Source organism: Chiloscyllium plagiosum, chromosome 29, assembly GCF_004010195.1.
Source record: "Chiloscyllium plagiosum isolate BGI_BamShark_2017 chromosome 29, ASM401019v2, whole genome shotgun sequence".
Classification (NCBI taxonomy): Eukaryota; Metazoa; Chordata; class Chondrichthyes; order Orectolobiformes; family Hemiscylliidae; genus Chiloscyllium; species Chiloscyllium plagiosum.
Window position 1 is genome coordinate 46,837,228 of NC_057738.1, and position 16,742 is coordinate 46,853,969.

At 42.2% G+C, this 16,742-nt stretch overlaps 1 long non-coding RNA gene across 1 annotated transcript; it reads left to right on the plus strand.

The window, feature by feature from the left end:
• The first annotated feature begins 2,170 nt into the window (after window positions 1–2,170).
• Window positions 2,171–8,613, plus strand: LOC122564308. Its single transcript, XR_006315867.1, has 3 exons — window positions 2,171–2,181; window positions 5,575–5,581; window positions 8,523–8,613. It is a non-coding gene; the product is annotated as an uncharacterized LOC122564308 (long non-coding RNA).
• Window positions 8,614–16,742: the final 8,129 nt, after the last annotated feature.

Below are 16,742 nucleotides of genomic sequence, written 5' to 3' on the forward strand. Positions count from 1 at the left end.
CACTCTATTAGCCACGTTGTTTCACTTCTAACTTTTAGTGAATATTGCTTCCAGATGCAGGATGAAAAATTTCCAAAAAAAATGACTGCAATGTCTGATTATCTAGCAGGGACTTTTGGAAGCTGCCAATGTTTTCAATCTGAAATGCCTCTCTGCGGCAGTTTTAAACGAGGGTGGAGAAAGTGATTGCAGACACAGGGGAGAAATATCCAGAGAAATAGAGATTTTGACGAAAGTGTTACACAATCTAGTTTTTTAATCAAATTATTATAAAAGCTTTGAACAGCAATCAACATCAGCAGGAGATCTGGCCAAAGGAAACACCAGCATCTCTTACAAAAATGTATTTTAGTGAGAATTGAATTCAGTTCTGTTTGATCTCACTGGTACTTAGCAACGAAGGATACTGACTGCAAAAAGCAGAAACAGCAAAGACAAGAGTGCAGAGTCAGTCTTCCCTCCAGCCTTAACTTTCAATCCATTAGCTGATACAAGACAATAAATCCTGTGAATGTCCTCTGGGATCTCACACAATCTGAATGATGATCTTTAGGCTGTTGTACATTGACTTTAAGGTTCCATTTGAAAGTAGCAGCAGGACGGGGCCTGAAACTGCACTCTCTTGTAGGATAAGGAAGCATATCACACAGGGGTCTGAATTGTGAATTATGTCCATGCAGTGAAACAAAAGAAGATTATGAATTTCCAAGATTACCATTTCCACTGAAGATCATCCAGAATAAAAACATTCAAAACACAATTGATAGATAACTGATAGACAACTGATAGATAACTGATAGATAACTGATAGATAACTGACACATAACTGATAGATAACTGATAGATGGGAAATCTGGGGCAAACTGGATAGAATGTTGTTCAGCTTCTATGCCATTTTGTGTTGACGTGTCTAGTCTGGGACCCTGCTAACCTTTACTGATCACTGCCTGAAACCTTCCACAAGCTTATTCATTGTTGTGCAGTAATGCCACAGGGTAGCATTCTGACTGCAGATTGTATTTAACAATATGACATATAAGGGAAAACCTGCAAGAACTGCGGATGCTGAAAATCAGAAACAAAAACAGAAATTTCTGGAAAAACTCAGCAAGTCAGATAACATCTGAGGAAAGTCACCAGACTTAAAACATTAACTCTGATTTCTCTTCACAGATGCTGCCGACCTGCTAAGCTTTTGCGACATATAAGGGCTTCATTTGATAAGAATTTTCTTCTCCCTCTCGGCATGAGCAATGGTTGGAAAGATGGACATTGCTCACTCGTAATGATCAAGCACCACATTGTGAGGGAGTGAGCTTCTAGGGTGTTGTGTTGCTGGGTTGCAAATGTGGCACCATTGGCATGGTGGCCAGTAGGTCAGGTCAGTAGCTCTGCATTGATGTAACTTCATGAGGAAGCTTCCCATGAGCCTGATTACATAAGAAATGAGGTGAAGGGCAGAGGATTGTTCGAGGAAAGTGGATCCAAGCCTTCGCAGAATGAATACCATGAGTCCCACTCAACAAAGTGCTCCGAGGCCAGCACAGTGGCTCAGTGGTTAGCACTGCAGCTTTACATTTAATTTCACTTTCAGGCGATTACCTGTGTGGGTCTCCTCCCACAGGCCAAAGATGTGCAGGTTAGCTGGACTGGCCATGGGAAATGCAGGGTTATGGGGATTGGGTGAGATGCTCTTCAGAGGATCAGTGCAGACTTGTTAGGCTGAATGTCTTGCTTCCACACTGTTGAGAATCTATGATTCTAACTGAAAATGGGAAAATTACACCTGTAATATGCAACTTAAAATTACAACCTCTCAGGACTCTGCCTAAGTGAATTAGTAAGCCTTGTGAGAATCAGAAACAATGGTGTATTGGTGAAAGGTTAATTAGGTTTGCTAAATTTAAATAGGTTTTGGAAGAAATAACTCATTTTATTAAGTGATGACATGTAGTCAAGGAATTGCATATTATTTATGGTGGGTCTTTAATGAGAGGGTCGCAGGCTGTTTTACTGAAAGTAATATCAGAAGCTGTGGAAATAGCCTTGAAGAAAAGAAAACTATTTGAAGCCAAGATTCAAGGTTACAAGATCACTGAATCCCATAATTGTCACAGCATACATATGCTTGTTGCAATCTGTCCATTTCTATAGGATGACAGACATGTAGCAAACCACTCAGTAAAGGGATAGTCTCACATGGTGCACCTTTCCTGATGGTTGAAATGACTAATCTGAGAGAGACAGGTTTTGGCACAATTGTTGCAGGTGATTGTGTAGCGATTGTTCTTGATGCTGACTCCTGTTGTTAAGCTGTTGAAGACCCTGCTCAGTAATGGCACCAACCCATCTGTTGACTAGTGTCTCCCATGTTTGAAAATCAATGCTCAAGACCAAAATATCATGCAAGTCTTCATCATTGAACTGGCTTCAGACATTCCTCTGATCTTCTGGCTCCAACTGCCTCCCCATCGACTAATTCCTTGGGAGAACATCTGCCTTTTGCACTGTGTGTGTGCCTGAGCCAGTGCAGTCACCAATGGATGCTAATGTACAAAGAACATTACAGTACAGCACAGGAACAGACCCTTTGGCCCAACAAGCCTGTGCCAAACCTTGTTGCCTTTCTAAACTAAATATCTTTTCCCTCAATGCAGTCCATGACTCTCTATTCCCTGCCTATTCATCTATCTGTCAAAATGCCTCTTAAATGTTGCTGTTGTATCTGCTTTTACCATCTTATCTGACTGTGAATTCCAAGCACTTATCACCCCCTGTGTCAAAAACTTATCTCTCACATCTCCCTTAAAATTTCTCCTTTAACCTTAAACTTATGTCCTCTAGTAATTGACATTACCCAATCTCTTTGGATTCTCCTTTACCTTGCCTCTCAAATCCACCTTGTGTCCCCTTTTAGACCCATTGATTTATTTCAAGTGTACTCTGACACCCTCTATATTCCTCAAGGAATTTGCTTGATACCAGTTGCTGACATATGGCATATGTCTGATTCTTTTTCAAGACAGGGCCTCAGTAACTCTAGTGATCCGGGGTCCCCTACTCCTGAATTGAATTGAATTGAATTTATTGTCACGTGTATCGAGGCACAGTGAAAAGCTTTGTCTTGTGAGCAATACAGGCAGATCACAGAGTTAAGTAGCATAAACAAGTAAATAATAGGTAAACGTTTGCAAAAACAAACACAATTACAGGCGAATGTTAAGAGGTTGTGAGTCCATTCAGTATCCTAACAACAGTAGGGTAGAAACTATTTTGAAACCGGCTGGTGCATGTGTTCAGGCTTCTGTACCTTCTCCAGGATGGTAGAGGTTGTAGAAAAACATTGCCAGTGTGGGATGGATCTTTGAGAATGCTGGCGGCCTTTCCTTGACAGTGGGCCTGGTAGATGGATTCTATAGATGGGAGGTTGGCCTTTGTGATTGTCCGGGCCGAGTTCACCACTCTCTGTAACCGTCTCCGATCTTGAATGGTACAGTTACCATATCAGATAGTGATACATCCAGACAGAATGCTCTCAATGGCGCACCTATAAAAGTTGGCAAGGTTACTCGCCATTGTGCCAAATTTCCTCGGTTGCTTGAGGAAGAAGAGACGTTGTTGGGCCTTTGTAACCAGTGCATCCACATGAAGAGTTCAAGAAAGCTTGTTGTGGATGACCACTCCCAGAAGCTTGACACTCTCTATTTGTTCCACCTCTGTGCTGTTAATGTGTAGGGGGGCATGAGTTCCTTGGTTTTGCCGGCATTGAGAGCTAGATTGTTCTCAGTGCACCATTTCTCCAGGTCTTCCACCTCCCATCTGTAGTCTATTTCGTTGCCATCTGAGATTCGACCGACTATGGTGGTGTCATCAGCGAAATTGTAAATGGCATTAGTCTGGTATTTGATGACGCAGTCATGGGTATACAGTGAGTATAGTAGGGAGCTGAGTATGCACCCCTGGGGGGGAGCTCCAGTGTTGAGTGTTAGTGAGGATGAAATATTATCCCCAATCTTCACTGATTGTGGCCTGTGGGTCTGGAAAATGAGGATCCAATTGCAGAGAGTGGGGTTTAGTCTGAGATCACTAAGTTTAGTAATCGGTCTCGAGGGGATAATAGTGTTGAAGGCTGAACTGTAGTCAATGAGTAGGATTCTTACATAGCTGCTCTTGGTGTCAAGATGTTCTCAGAAAAAGTGAAGGGCAAGTGATGCGGCATCTGACATGGATCTGTTGGTCCGATAGGCAAATTGGAGTGGGTGAAGATTAGTGGGGAGGCTGGAGTTGATTAATGCCATGACCAGCCTTTCAAAGCACTTCATGACCACCGAAGTTAGGGCCACTGGGTGGTAGTCATTGAGACATGCTGCATGAGCCTTCAAGATGTTTGCCCTCTTGAACCAGGCAAGGACAGTGACCTGCTGCAGGGAGAGGTTGAAGATGCCTGAGAAGACCTCTGCCAGTTGATCTGCACATGCTCTTATATACACGGCCTGGTGCTCCGTCTGGTCCCATTGCTTTCCTTGGATTCATATGAAGGAAAACTGATCTGACTCTGATGAAGTGATTGTTGGGGCAGGTTCATCAGGACTTGTCGGGATAGGTGTTACCTCGCCACTGAAATTCTGCTCAATAAGAGCTTAGAAGGCGTTGAGATGATCTGGGAAGGATGTGTCATCATCTGCTATCTTTTTAGAACCTGTGATCAGCCTTACCCTTCACTCTAACAAGAACATGCTGGCCCTGAACCCTCATTAGCTCATTTTTGAAAGCCTCCTAATTACCAGACATCCCTTCACCTGCCAACAGCCTACCCTAATCAATCTTTGAAAGTTCCTGTCTAAGATCATCAGAATTGGACTTGTCCTGGTTTAGAACTTTAACTTCTGAACCAAATCTATCCTTTTCCAGAGTTATTTTAAAACTGATGGAGTGTTGGTCACTGGTCCAGTGCACAGGCATGAGACAGATCTGAGTTTAGTCCTGACATTCTGTGTGGGTGATGGGGTACACCTTCATCAATGAGAGTTCACCCATCAACATGTGCTGTATTTGCATGTGTATAAAACAAATTAAACTGCTTTGACAAGTTATCTTTTCTGAATTTCTGCTGGTTCTCATTTATAGGTTAGCAGCTGGAAAATCTGTCAGCAATGAGAGTAATCAAGCAATGTTAGAGTACAAGTTTTTTTCTTTAAAGAAACGTTTTTCTCCAAAAGTATGATCTCCTTCAACTATTTAAACCCGATAACTTAGTGTTGTTTGAATAAAACAACTGAAAGCATGCTTATCAGAAAAAAAACATTTTCAAGAAATGCCAATGACAAATTATTGATATCAAATTTCTGAAAATACACTTTTAGAAAATAAAACTATTTTATATTATTAAATTAACTGATAAACTTCAGTTTGTAATTCGTCATAAATTTAAATCATTTTTGAGTTAATATCCTTCGACCCAAAGACTTAAGGATAATTTTGGGAATATCCCTAAAGATTTTCTAGAATTGGCTGAGATTTCAATGAAAGATTTAATCAAACTTCAATCAATCTTATAAATGAAGAATATTGAAGTGGTATGGTCCAATTCAAAACAAAACTGGACCTTACACACACTATTTATTTAAAAAATAATTCTGTCACATTTTATGGTAATTAGTTTGGTGAAGATGGAAGTTAAATGACAACACGCCTTGACTTGAATTAGATTTTCCTGGATTTGTTGGCCACTTGATCTAGAGATTAAAGAGTAGAGCTTGTGAGTAACCAAGTCAGATATCATGCAGAAGGTAAAGGAAGCCAGGAGTTCTTTAACTTGTGATAGTCATGTCTATAATGGTTGGAACTTCTAATACACAATCGTCCTGAAAATAATTATTGAACTGTCAAGATGAGTGTTCGAACAAATCTAAGTTTCACTTTCTTTAAAATGAAAATTATATTAAGAGTGGAGAAGTAAGAATGAGCAAACTTGATTCCTTTTGAAGATTATTTTTTAATAAGGTAGCTCGATAGGAGCAAAGTCTAATAAACTCTGTCTTTTTCTCTTAGAAGATCTAAAGCTTCAAATGATCGTTTCAATCAAGGATGTTTTACCAGAAATCTGCTGTTTCCATCACACTATAACAATTGGCACTCAACTTTGAAGACTAATTGAGAAACTCTGTAAACTCAGAACATCACAAGCTACACTTTCCTTCTATGAGTTCATTTTATCAAGAGGTGAATGTAAAAGAAAAGGTGAAAAAAATTACTTGACTGACAGCAAGAACATTCCTTGTGGAAGATGTTCCTGTTTTGTGTGTGAATCTAATTAATCTGCAATCACAAGAAATGTAGGGCAAAGAAAAACTATGTTCCCAAAATGGCACTCAATAAACTTTCCTTCCATTGACTTCAAAGTACAGGAAATTGGAAGCCCACTTGTTATCCTTTATCACGGTGACATTGCATCTTGTTCTTTTACTGCAGTCCTGTTGAACTTCTCACTGAGTCACAAAATCTACCAGCTTTATATTCACGAGCACCACATCTTTCCTCTTGAAATTTCTTTGGGTTTTCAATTAGAAAGCAAGTTTAAACCTCAGCTCCAAGCTGAAGGAGGATAAGGTCAGAATCACTTGTGGCACAGAAGATGACCACTCAGCCAATTAACCTCATGCTGTGTTCCCATGAAACAATCTGATTTGTTTTTCTCCCCTGCTGGGTTCTCCTTGTCCTGCAGGTTAATTTCCTTCAAATGTCCATCCAATTTCGCTGAAAATCTTTGTTTTGTATTTCAGAATGAAGTTTATATATTTAAGTGAACATTATTTTTGGTTTTTGGATTACAAACTAGTGACATAAGGGTTTTGCGATAAGTTTTAAATAAATCAGTCAGAAACTCCTTTGTTGAACTGTCACTTAATCCAATCTGTGTTAGAGAACAGACAATTGCAAAACCCTTAGTGTGTTAATGGACAATTGTTGAAATTGTGAGGTTTACAAGAGGAAGTATAAATATTTAAGGCATTAGCTTATGCTTGGTTTAGAACAGTCATTTAATAATTCTAGCTTAGCTTATATTCTATTAGAGCAGCTTCTGGAGGAGACTTGATTGGGGCTAGAAGCAAATCTAGCTTCTCTCCTTAAAAAGGCTATTAGGACCATTCGGGGAAAGCTCAGTTATCTTCAGACTAGGAGAGTTTGCTTAGAAATCTGCAGAATAGAATCTCTTATCTTGTACATATAGATCACAGAAGTACAGAAAAAGCCAAGAGATTGGTATCCATTTGTTAACCTAGAATCAATAAGGAAATTAATAAAGTCATGTGAAAAGTATCAATATCTCCCATCAGCCTCAAAAATTAAGAAAACCTTTCATTCCACATGAAATGGCTTCTAAACTGTGCTACAAGTTAGTAACCGATAACTTCCATGTCCAAGGGCATGAGTACAGTCTAGTGACTGAATATTCCATCAAGTTCCCTATTGTGCACTACGTTATAGGTTTCACTGGTGTAATAACATGTGACACATTGACTGCCATATTCAATATGCTTATTCCTCAACACATTGTCTGACATTGGTCTGTGGTACACCAGGACATATTCAAGAAATTAAGTATTCAATATACAATCACTTCTTCACACTATCTTCAGTCTAATGGTTTCACAGAACATATTGTTCATCCAGAGGTATCCAGGATAATCAAATCTAAAACAATTTGCCATATTTTGGAGAGTTATGATAAATCTATGTGCTATTTCTTAATGCAATGGTTTACCCTCCCAGCAGTTCTCATGCTTGAGAGAAAGAGCGAGACAAATCTTTCCTTCCACACTCTAACAACCACCCAAGTGTGGCAAAGAAAGAAGCAAATGGAGCAAGAGCATGTCCATTAACATTACTCATAGTAATCCCAACATGAACAAGGACAAAACTGAAGAGTTCAATATTGTCATCCAAACGCAAGGGTACCTGGAAAGATGCTGCCTAAATGTGTCCAGTCTGGGCCATGTGGTGTTGTAATTAACAATGGCCAAGTCCTATGAAGAAATAAGAAGTACCTCATTAACATAAGTAATGGCCTGGTAGTATTATTGCTGGGCTGTTAATCCAGAAACCCAGGTAATGTTCTCGGGACTCAGGTTTGAATCCTGCCACGGCAGTGGGTGAAATTTGAATTCAATAAAAATCTGGAATTAAAAGTCTAACAATGACTACAAGTTAATTGTTGGAATAACTGAAGGGTCCACTAATATCCTTTAGGGAAGGAAACTGTCATCTTTACCCGGTCTGGCCTACATGTCACTCCAGACCGGGTTGACTCTTAACTGTCTTCTGGGCAATTAGACATGGACAATAAATGCTGGTCGAGCTGGAATAAATAAAACAAACTACCCATCATCACATGGAATGGTAGCTCAGAGACTGAAAATCATGTGTTGGTGTGAAATAACAATCACATATTTATACTATATTTATACATATCCATCAATAATGATGGACAGCACACCATGCAGTGAAGCTAGACGGTCAAGGGACTCAATAGTTAGTCAGATTGACAGGAGATTTTGTGGTCAGGAACGGGACTCCTGGAAGGTATGTTGCCTCCCTGGTGCCAGGGTCCGGGATGTCACCGGTCGGGTTTACAGGATTTTGAAGGGGGAGGGTGAGCAGCCAGAAATCGTGGTACATATTGGCACCAATGATATAGCCAGGAAAGGGATTGAGGATCTGAAAAGTGATTACAGAGAGTTAGGTTGGAAGCTGAAGGGCAGGACGAGTAGAGGAGTGATCTCAGGTTTGCTACCGGTGCCACGAGATAGTGAGATGAGGAACAGTCAGCAAATGCAGCTTAACATGTGGCTGTGAGGCTGGTGCAGGAGGGAGAGCTTCAGATACTTAGACCATTGGGATACCTTCTGGGGAAGGTGGGGCCTGTTCACGAAGGACGGGTTGCACCTGAACTGGAGGGGCACAAATGTCCTGGATGGGAGATTTGCTTGTGTGATTAAGGAGGGTTTAAACTAGATTGGCAGCGGGGTGGGAATCAGAGCCACATGTCTGAGAGGGGGACGGTTGCAGATGGGGCAGTGACAGGATGTATTGAATCTATCGGGAAGGTTTCTCACGCAATGAAACAAAGGCATCAGTTAAACTGTGTCCGCTTTCATGCAAGGAGTGTCCGAAATAAGAGTGACAAACGTAGAGCATGGGTCAGTACTTGGGGCTACGATGTTGTGGCCATAACAGAGATGTGGGTTTCACAGGGGCAGGGATGGTTGCTTGACGTTTCAGGGTTTAGAATGTTTAAAAAGAACAGGGAGGGTGGAAAAAGAGGAGGAGGTGTAGCATCGCTAATCAGAGAGTGCATCACAGCTACAGAAACGAAGGTTGTTGAGGAAGGTTTGTCTACTGGGTCAGTATGGGTGGAAATTAGGAACAGCAAGAGAACAGCCACCTCATTAGGGGTTTTCTACAGACCACCTAATAGCAGTAGGGAGATTGAAGAACTCATAGGTGGGCAGATTCTGGAGAAATACAGATGTAGCAGGGTTGTTGTTATGGGTGATTCCTGAAGAAGGGCTCATGCCCGAAACGTCGATTCTCCTGCTCCTTGGATGCTGACTGACCTGCTGCGCTTTTCCAGCAACACATTTTCAGCTCTGATTTCAACTTTCCCAATATCGACTGGATCCTCCGAAGTGCAGATGGTTTGGATGGAGCCGTTTTTGTCAAGTGTGTTCAGGAGGGTTTCCTTACTCAGTATGTAGACAGGCTAACGAGGGGAGAGGCCATTTTGGATTTGGTGCTCGACAATGAGCCAGGACAGGTGTCAGATCTCGCAGTGGGAGAGCACTTTGGTGACAGTGATCACAACTGCCTCACATTTAGCATAGCCTTGGAGAGTGAACGGAGCAGTTACTGAGGGAAGATATTTAATTGGGCAAAAGGAAATTATGACGCTGTCAGTCAGGAGTTGGGAAGTACAGACTGGGAGCAATTGTTCCACAGAAAGGGCACAGCAGACATGTGGAGACTGTTTAAGGAGCAGTTGTTGCAAGTGATGCATGAATTTGTTCCTCTGAGCCAGGTAAGAAGGGGTAAGATTAAGGAATCTTGGATGATGAGAACAGAGGAGCTTCTCATCAAAAGGAAGAAGGCAGCTTACGTAAGGTGGAGGAAGCAAGAATCTAGCACAGCTTTAGAGGATTACAGGCTTGCTAGAAAGGAGCTCAGAAATGGACTGAGGAGAGCCGGGGGGGGGCACGAGAGAGGCTTGGCAAAAAGGATTAGGGAGAACCCAAAGGCATTCTAGTCAAACATGAGGAATAAAAGAATGATCAGGGAGAAGGCAGAGCCGATCAGGGATAGTGGAGGGAAATTGTGCGTGGATAGGGGAAGCCCAAAATTAGTTTTTTGCTTCAGTTTTCACTGAGGAAAGGGACCTGGTTGTAAATGAAAACTTTGAGGAGCTGGGATACAGTCTTGACCAGATCAAGATTGATGAAGTTGATGTGCTGGAAATTTTGAAAAACATTAAGATTGATAAGTCCCCAGGGCCAGACCAGATTTACCCTGGGCTGCTCTGGGAAGTAAGAAAGGAGGTTGCTAAGCCGCTGGCGAGGATATTTGCCTCCTCACTCTCCACGGGAGTTTTACCAGAAGACAAGAAGGAGGCAAATGTTGTTCCACTTTTCAAGGAGGGCAATAGGGAAATCCCTGGAAATTACAGACCAGTCAGTCTTACATCTGTGGTCAGCAAAGTTTTGGAAACAATTCTGAGGGATAGGATTTATGACAATTTGGCAAAGCATAGTGTGATTAAAGGCAGTCAGCATGGCTTTGCGAGGGGCAGGTAATGCTCACAAATCTTATTGAGTTCTTTGAGGACGTGACAAAACACATCAATGAAGGTCGAGCAGTGGATGTGGTGTATATGGACTTTAACAAGGCATTTGGTAAGATGTCCCATGGTAGGCTCATTCATAAAGTCAGGAAGTATGGGATGCAGGGAGATTTGGCTATTTGGATTCAGAATTGGCTGGCTGACAGGAGGCAGAGAGTGGTTCTGGATGGAAAGTATTCTGCCTGGAGGTCAGTGTTGAGTGGGGTCCTGCTGGGCTCTGTTTTTGGGCCTCTGCTCTTTGCAGTTTTTATAAATGACTTGGATGAGGAGATTGAGGATAGGTTAGTAAATTTGCAAATGACACAATGGTTGGATGTGCCGTCGATAGTATCGAGGGCTACTGCAGGCTGCAGTGCGACATAGACAGGATGCAGAGCTGGGCTGAGAAATGGCAGATGGAGTTAAACCTGGATAAGTGTGAAGTGATGCATTTTGAAAGGTCGAGCTCGAATGCTGAATATAGGATTAAAGACAAGATTTTTGGCAGTGTGGAGGAACAGAGGGATCTGGGTGTGCAAGTACATAGATCCCTCAAAGTTGCCACCCAAGTGGATATGGTTGTTAAGAAAGCATATGGTTAGATTACTTTACATTAGATTACTTTACAGTGTGGAAACAGGCCCTTCGGCCCAACAAGTCCACACCGACCCGCCGAAGCGCAAACCACCCATACCCCTACATTTACCCCTTACCTAACACTACGGACAATTTAACATGGCCAATTCACCTAACCTGCACATCTTTGGACTGTGGGAGGAAACCGGAGCACCCGGAGGAAACCCACGCAGACACGGGGAGAATGTGCAAACTCCACACAGTCAGTCGCCTGAGGCGGGAATTGAACCCGGGTCTCTGGCGCTGCGAGGCAGCAGTGCTAACCACTGTGCCACCGTGCCGCCCATATGGTGTTTTGGCTTTCATTAACAGGGGGATCGAGTTTAAGAGCCGTGAGGTTTTGCTGCAGCTCTACAATCCCTGGTGAGTCTACACTTGGAATATTGTGTCCAGTTCTGGTCGCCCAACTATAGGAAAGATACAGAGGCTTTGGAGAGGGTACAAGGAAGATTTACCAGGACTGCAGGGGTTGCCTTATGAATAAAGGTTGACTAAGCTCGGACATATGTCTCTGGAGAGAAGGAGGAAGAGAGGAGGCCTGATTGAGGTGTACAAAATTATTAGAGGAATAGACAGAATCAATAGCCAGACACTTTTCCCAAGGGCAGGATTGACTGGTACGAGGGGTCATAGTTTTAAGATATTAGGAGAAAGGTATAAAGGAGATGTCAGAGGTAGGTTCTTTGCACAGAGAGTTGTGAATGCATGGAATGCGTTGCCAGTTGTGGTGGTGGAATCAGAGCCATTGGGGACATTTAAGTGACTGCTGGACATGCACATGGATAGCAGTGAATTGAGGGGTGTGTAGATTAAGTTGTTATATTTTACATTTGGATTAAACCTTGACAGAACATCGTGGGCCAAAAGGCCTGTTCTGTAGATGGAAAGTATTCTGCCTGGAGGCAGAATCCTGTCTTTAATCCTATATTCAGCATTCGGGTTTGACCTTCCAAAATGCATCACTTCACATTTATCCACGTTTAACTCCATCTGCCATTTCTCAGCCCAGCTCTGCATCCTATCTAAGTCGCACTGCAGCCTGCAGTAGCCCTCTATACTATCAACGACACCTCCAACCTTTGTGTCATTTGCAAATTTACTAACCCACCCTCAACCTCCTCATCAAGTCATTTATAAAAACTGCAAAGAGCAGAGGCCCAAGAACAGAGCCCTGTGGGACCCCACTCAACACTGACCTCCAGGCAGAATACTTTCCATCTACAACCACTCTCTGCCTTCTGTCAGCCAACCAATTCTGAATCCAGACAGCCAAATTTCCCTGCACTTTTCTATGTTCTGTAAGTTTTGATAACTGTACAACAATTAGATTGTTGGTTGTACATCATTAAGGTATTATCCTGAAGTGTGAAGAAAATATAGCGTATGCATCCTTGTAAATGTATATTGGAAAACCTACCAGATTCTTCAAAGGGAAAGAGGGCAGGTTGTATTATTGCAAAGATCATGTGACTGTTTATCAGAACCAGTTTCACATGCGTCCTGCGATATCGGGAATGAGAATCTGTTTCGCTGAACATTGAGATTCTGTAGTTGGCATGGTCAGTATCTATCAGTTAATCTCTATCAATATTCATTAACTAATCTCTACTGCTGCTCATTTATTTTTAATTTTTAATTCTGTTAACGTTTCTCATTTCGCATTGTCTTTAACACATCAGACTCTGTGCAGCAATAATACAACTTCATCTGAAGATTGGAACACAGACTCAATTCACTCACTTGCCGTTATCATGAATTTTCTCGTGAACCAGGCTGATATCTTCTCTTTGTCACTGGAGCTGACATGAATTACTCAAGAACCATTATCAACAAATCATTCGGACCTGCAGCCTGTCACTATTTCAAAATATCTACAGTGATAGGAGCTGTGCCATTGATGGTAATTTTGTAATAGAACTGTCCTTCAGTGAAGATTGTGGACATCATATAAATTACATCATGTAACCCACTGTTACTTGTCATGAATATATCGAGCAAGTATTTTGGAAATTGTGGACCAAGTTTTAAATACAGCAAATAACACAAACACAGACATTTATAGATGTAAAAGTAGCAGATTGTCCAGTTTCACCATGCACTTTGTAGCAGTGTTAAACTATATACATACTTCAAATGTAATATTGATTATTGTCTGTTTCATCTCATAGATTTGATATAACTCAGGATGCACAAAGTGGCGATTTGTATTTTCCCAGTCAATCATGGAAATGGTTCCCATTTTAAAGCAAAGTCTGTGTGAATCAAACTGTCCACAACTTTGCACTCACTCATAGCCCACATCCAACCAGTGATCGCCTCCTCCAGGTGAGCTGCTACACAGCCAGAGAAGACGAAGACCCCAGTTTGAGCTGGGGTGATCAGGTAGGATCCCCAGGTCCCTCCAGGAATCGTTGTGCTTTGTTGCCTGGTTTCTCTGGTCTTCCCTAAACACATCGCGTGACCTCACTGGCAGAGAGCATCCAAGTGAGTTTGTGACCCCATGACCACAGCTTTCTGGAATATTCATTCACTGCCACTCGGTTTGGGTGGAAATGACACTACATCATGGTGAGGCTGAGCAGTTAAAATCTGCAGTGGCTCATGGGAAAGACAAACATTTCTTGTTCATTGTGCTGCCTAACTACAGCCAAGTGTTCAGCTTGGGCTTTCATCTCCCAATTGAAAAGAATCAACCCCTTCCCATATTAATGCAATCAGATATTCTGAAAGGATCATGACTGTTATTTCAGGTATTTTCTGATAATATTTAAAGGTAGACAAATTGCACACTTCACTGTTATTTTTTATTCCATTAGCAAAACTGTTTGTTAAATAGGAAAGACAGATTAGAGAGTAGACTCTCTTGCAACGTTTGTGAAGATTTGTAACTCAGGTTGCGGTTTAGGGTGTAGGTTTGCTCACTGAGATGTAGGTTTGATATCCAGACATTTCATTACCTGGCTAGGTAACATCAGCAGTGGCAACCTCCATCCAAGTGAAGCGAAGCTGTTGTCTCCTGCTTTCTATTTATATCTTTCTCTTGGATGGGGTTCCTGGGGTTTGTGGTGATGTCATTTCCTGTTTGTTTTCTGAGGGGTTGATAGATGGTATCTAGATCTATGTGTTTGTTTATGACGTTGTGGTTGGAGTGCCAGGCCTCTAGGAATTCTCTGGCATGTCTTTGCTTAGCCTGTCCCAGGATAGATGTGTTGTCCCAGTCAAAATGGTAGGTTTTTTCATCTGTGCGTAGGGCTACGAGGGAGAGAGGGTCGTGTCTTTTTGTGGCTAGCTGGTGTTTGTGTATCCTGGTGGCTAACTTTCTTCCTGTTTGTCCTACATAGTGTTTGTGGCAGTCCTTGTATGGAATTTTGTAGATGACGTTGGTTTTGTCCTTGTGTTGCACTGGGTCTTTTAAGTTTGTTAGTTTTTGTTTGAGAGTGTTGGTGGGTTTGTGTGCTACTAGAATTCCAAGGGGTCTCAGTAGTCTGGCTGTCATTTCTGAAACTTCTTTGATGTATGGTAAGGTGGTTAGGGTTTCTGGCTGTGTTTGGTCTGCTTATCGTGGTTTGTTCCTGAGGAATCTGCGGACTGTATTTTTTGAGTATCCGTTCTTCTTGATTACATTGTATGGGTGGTTCTCCTCTGTTTTCCAAAGTTCGTCTGTGCTGCAGTGTGAGGTGGCTCGTTGGAATAATGTTCTGGTACAGCTTTGTTTGTGTGTGTTGGGACGGTTGCTGGTGTAGTCAAGTATTTGGTCAGGAAAAACCTTCACAAACCTTGCAAAAACCTATGGGCGCAACACGCTACAACTGGCCCGAAGATGGGAAAGGAATGCCATCCGAGAGAGTTCCACCCGCGAACAACTACTTCCTGCATGAATGTTTAAGAAAACAGGTACTGCCAAAATGTCTCCAATATAAACCGCCGATAAAAAAACCTCAAGCCAGAAGTTTAACAGAACAAAACGGCCACAGAAAGCTCCGAGAACTAATCAATGACGCCCACCACAGACTCCGAAAATACAACCGGGAAATTGTGCGCCAAAAACCGTTATTCAAACAAGCAACAGATCAAGAATGGACAGACGCAATAGAACGAGCCATAAACACTGAACAACGACAAACACAGAGAAAGGAAATCGGGACCTGAAGAAAAAACTTGACAAACTCACAAACAAAGACAAAACCGAAAACACAGGGGCATGGATAAAGAACTTATCAGACCGGACCCTATCAGACACAGAAGAAGCGGTACTAGTAAAAGGATTAAATTTCAATTACCGAGACGCTGACAAGAAGGATTTCCTAGCGGCATTAGAAACCACATTGAAGGACATCAATCTCATGGAAGAAATACAACAAACGATCAGACAGACAGTTGCACCTACTCTGAGCCGAAAGAGGGAAGGAAACAAACTGAACACACAAGAAAAGAAAGCCCTAGAAAACCTCAAAAAAGACAAAAACATCGTTATATTACCTGCAGACAAAGGTCGGCTCACAGTCATCCTGAACAGAAGGGACTACATAGAAAAAGCCAATGCACTACTCGCAGGCACCAACACCTACCAAAAGGTGGTGCTAGACCCAACCCCACAATGAGGAAACAAAATGACATATCTCCTAAAAAAATTACACAATTCCGGACAATTAAACAAGACGGAATTCCAGAAAATGAAACCAGATGGGACCAACACCCCATGATTCTACGGACTACCAAACATCCATAAACCAGGAGCCCCCTTCAGACCTATAGTCTCTCTACCCGGAACACCAATTTACAGACTGGCCAAAGAACTACATGCAAGACTGAAATACCTAGTAGAAGAGTCACAGCACTCCATCCACTCCGCCCAGGAATTCCTAAAAATCATCACAAACACCAAAATAGAGGAAGACGAAGCAACTATCTCATTCGACGTAACAACACTGTTCACCTCCATCAACATCGATCTGGCAAAGGAAACACTTACCACACTTTTAGAAGAGACCATCTCACACACACCAACCACCATCAATCACATTACCAACGAGAACATCATGAAGCTAGTGGACCTGTGCCTCACCACCCACTTCACTTCAACAACACAATCTACAAACAAACCAACGGCACACCCATGGGATCTCCACTGTCAGGATTCATAGCAGAAGCAGTAATGCAAAGACTAGAACAAACAGCCCTACCAACCATCAAACCAAAAATCTGGGTCCGCTACGTAGATGACACCTTTGTC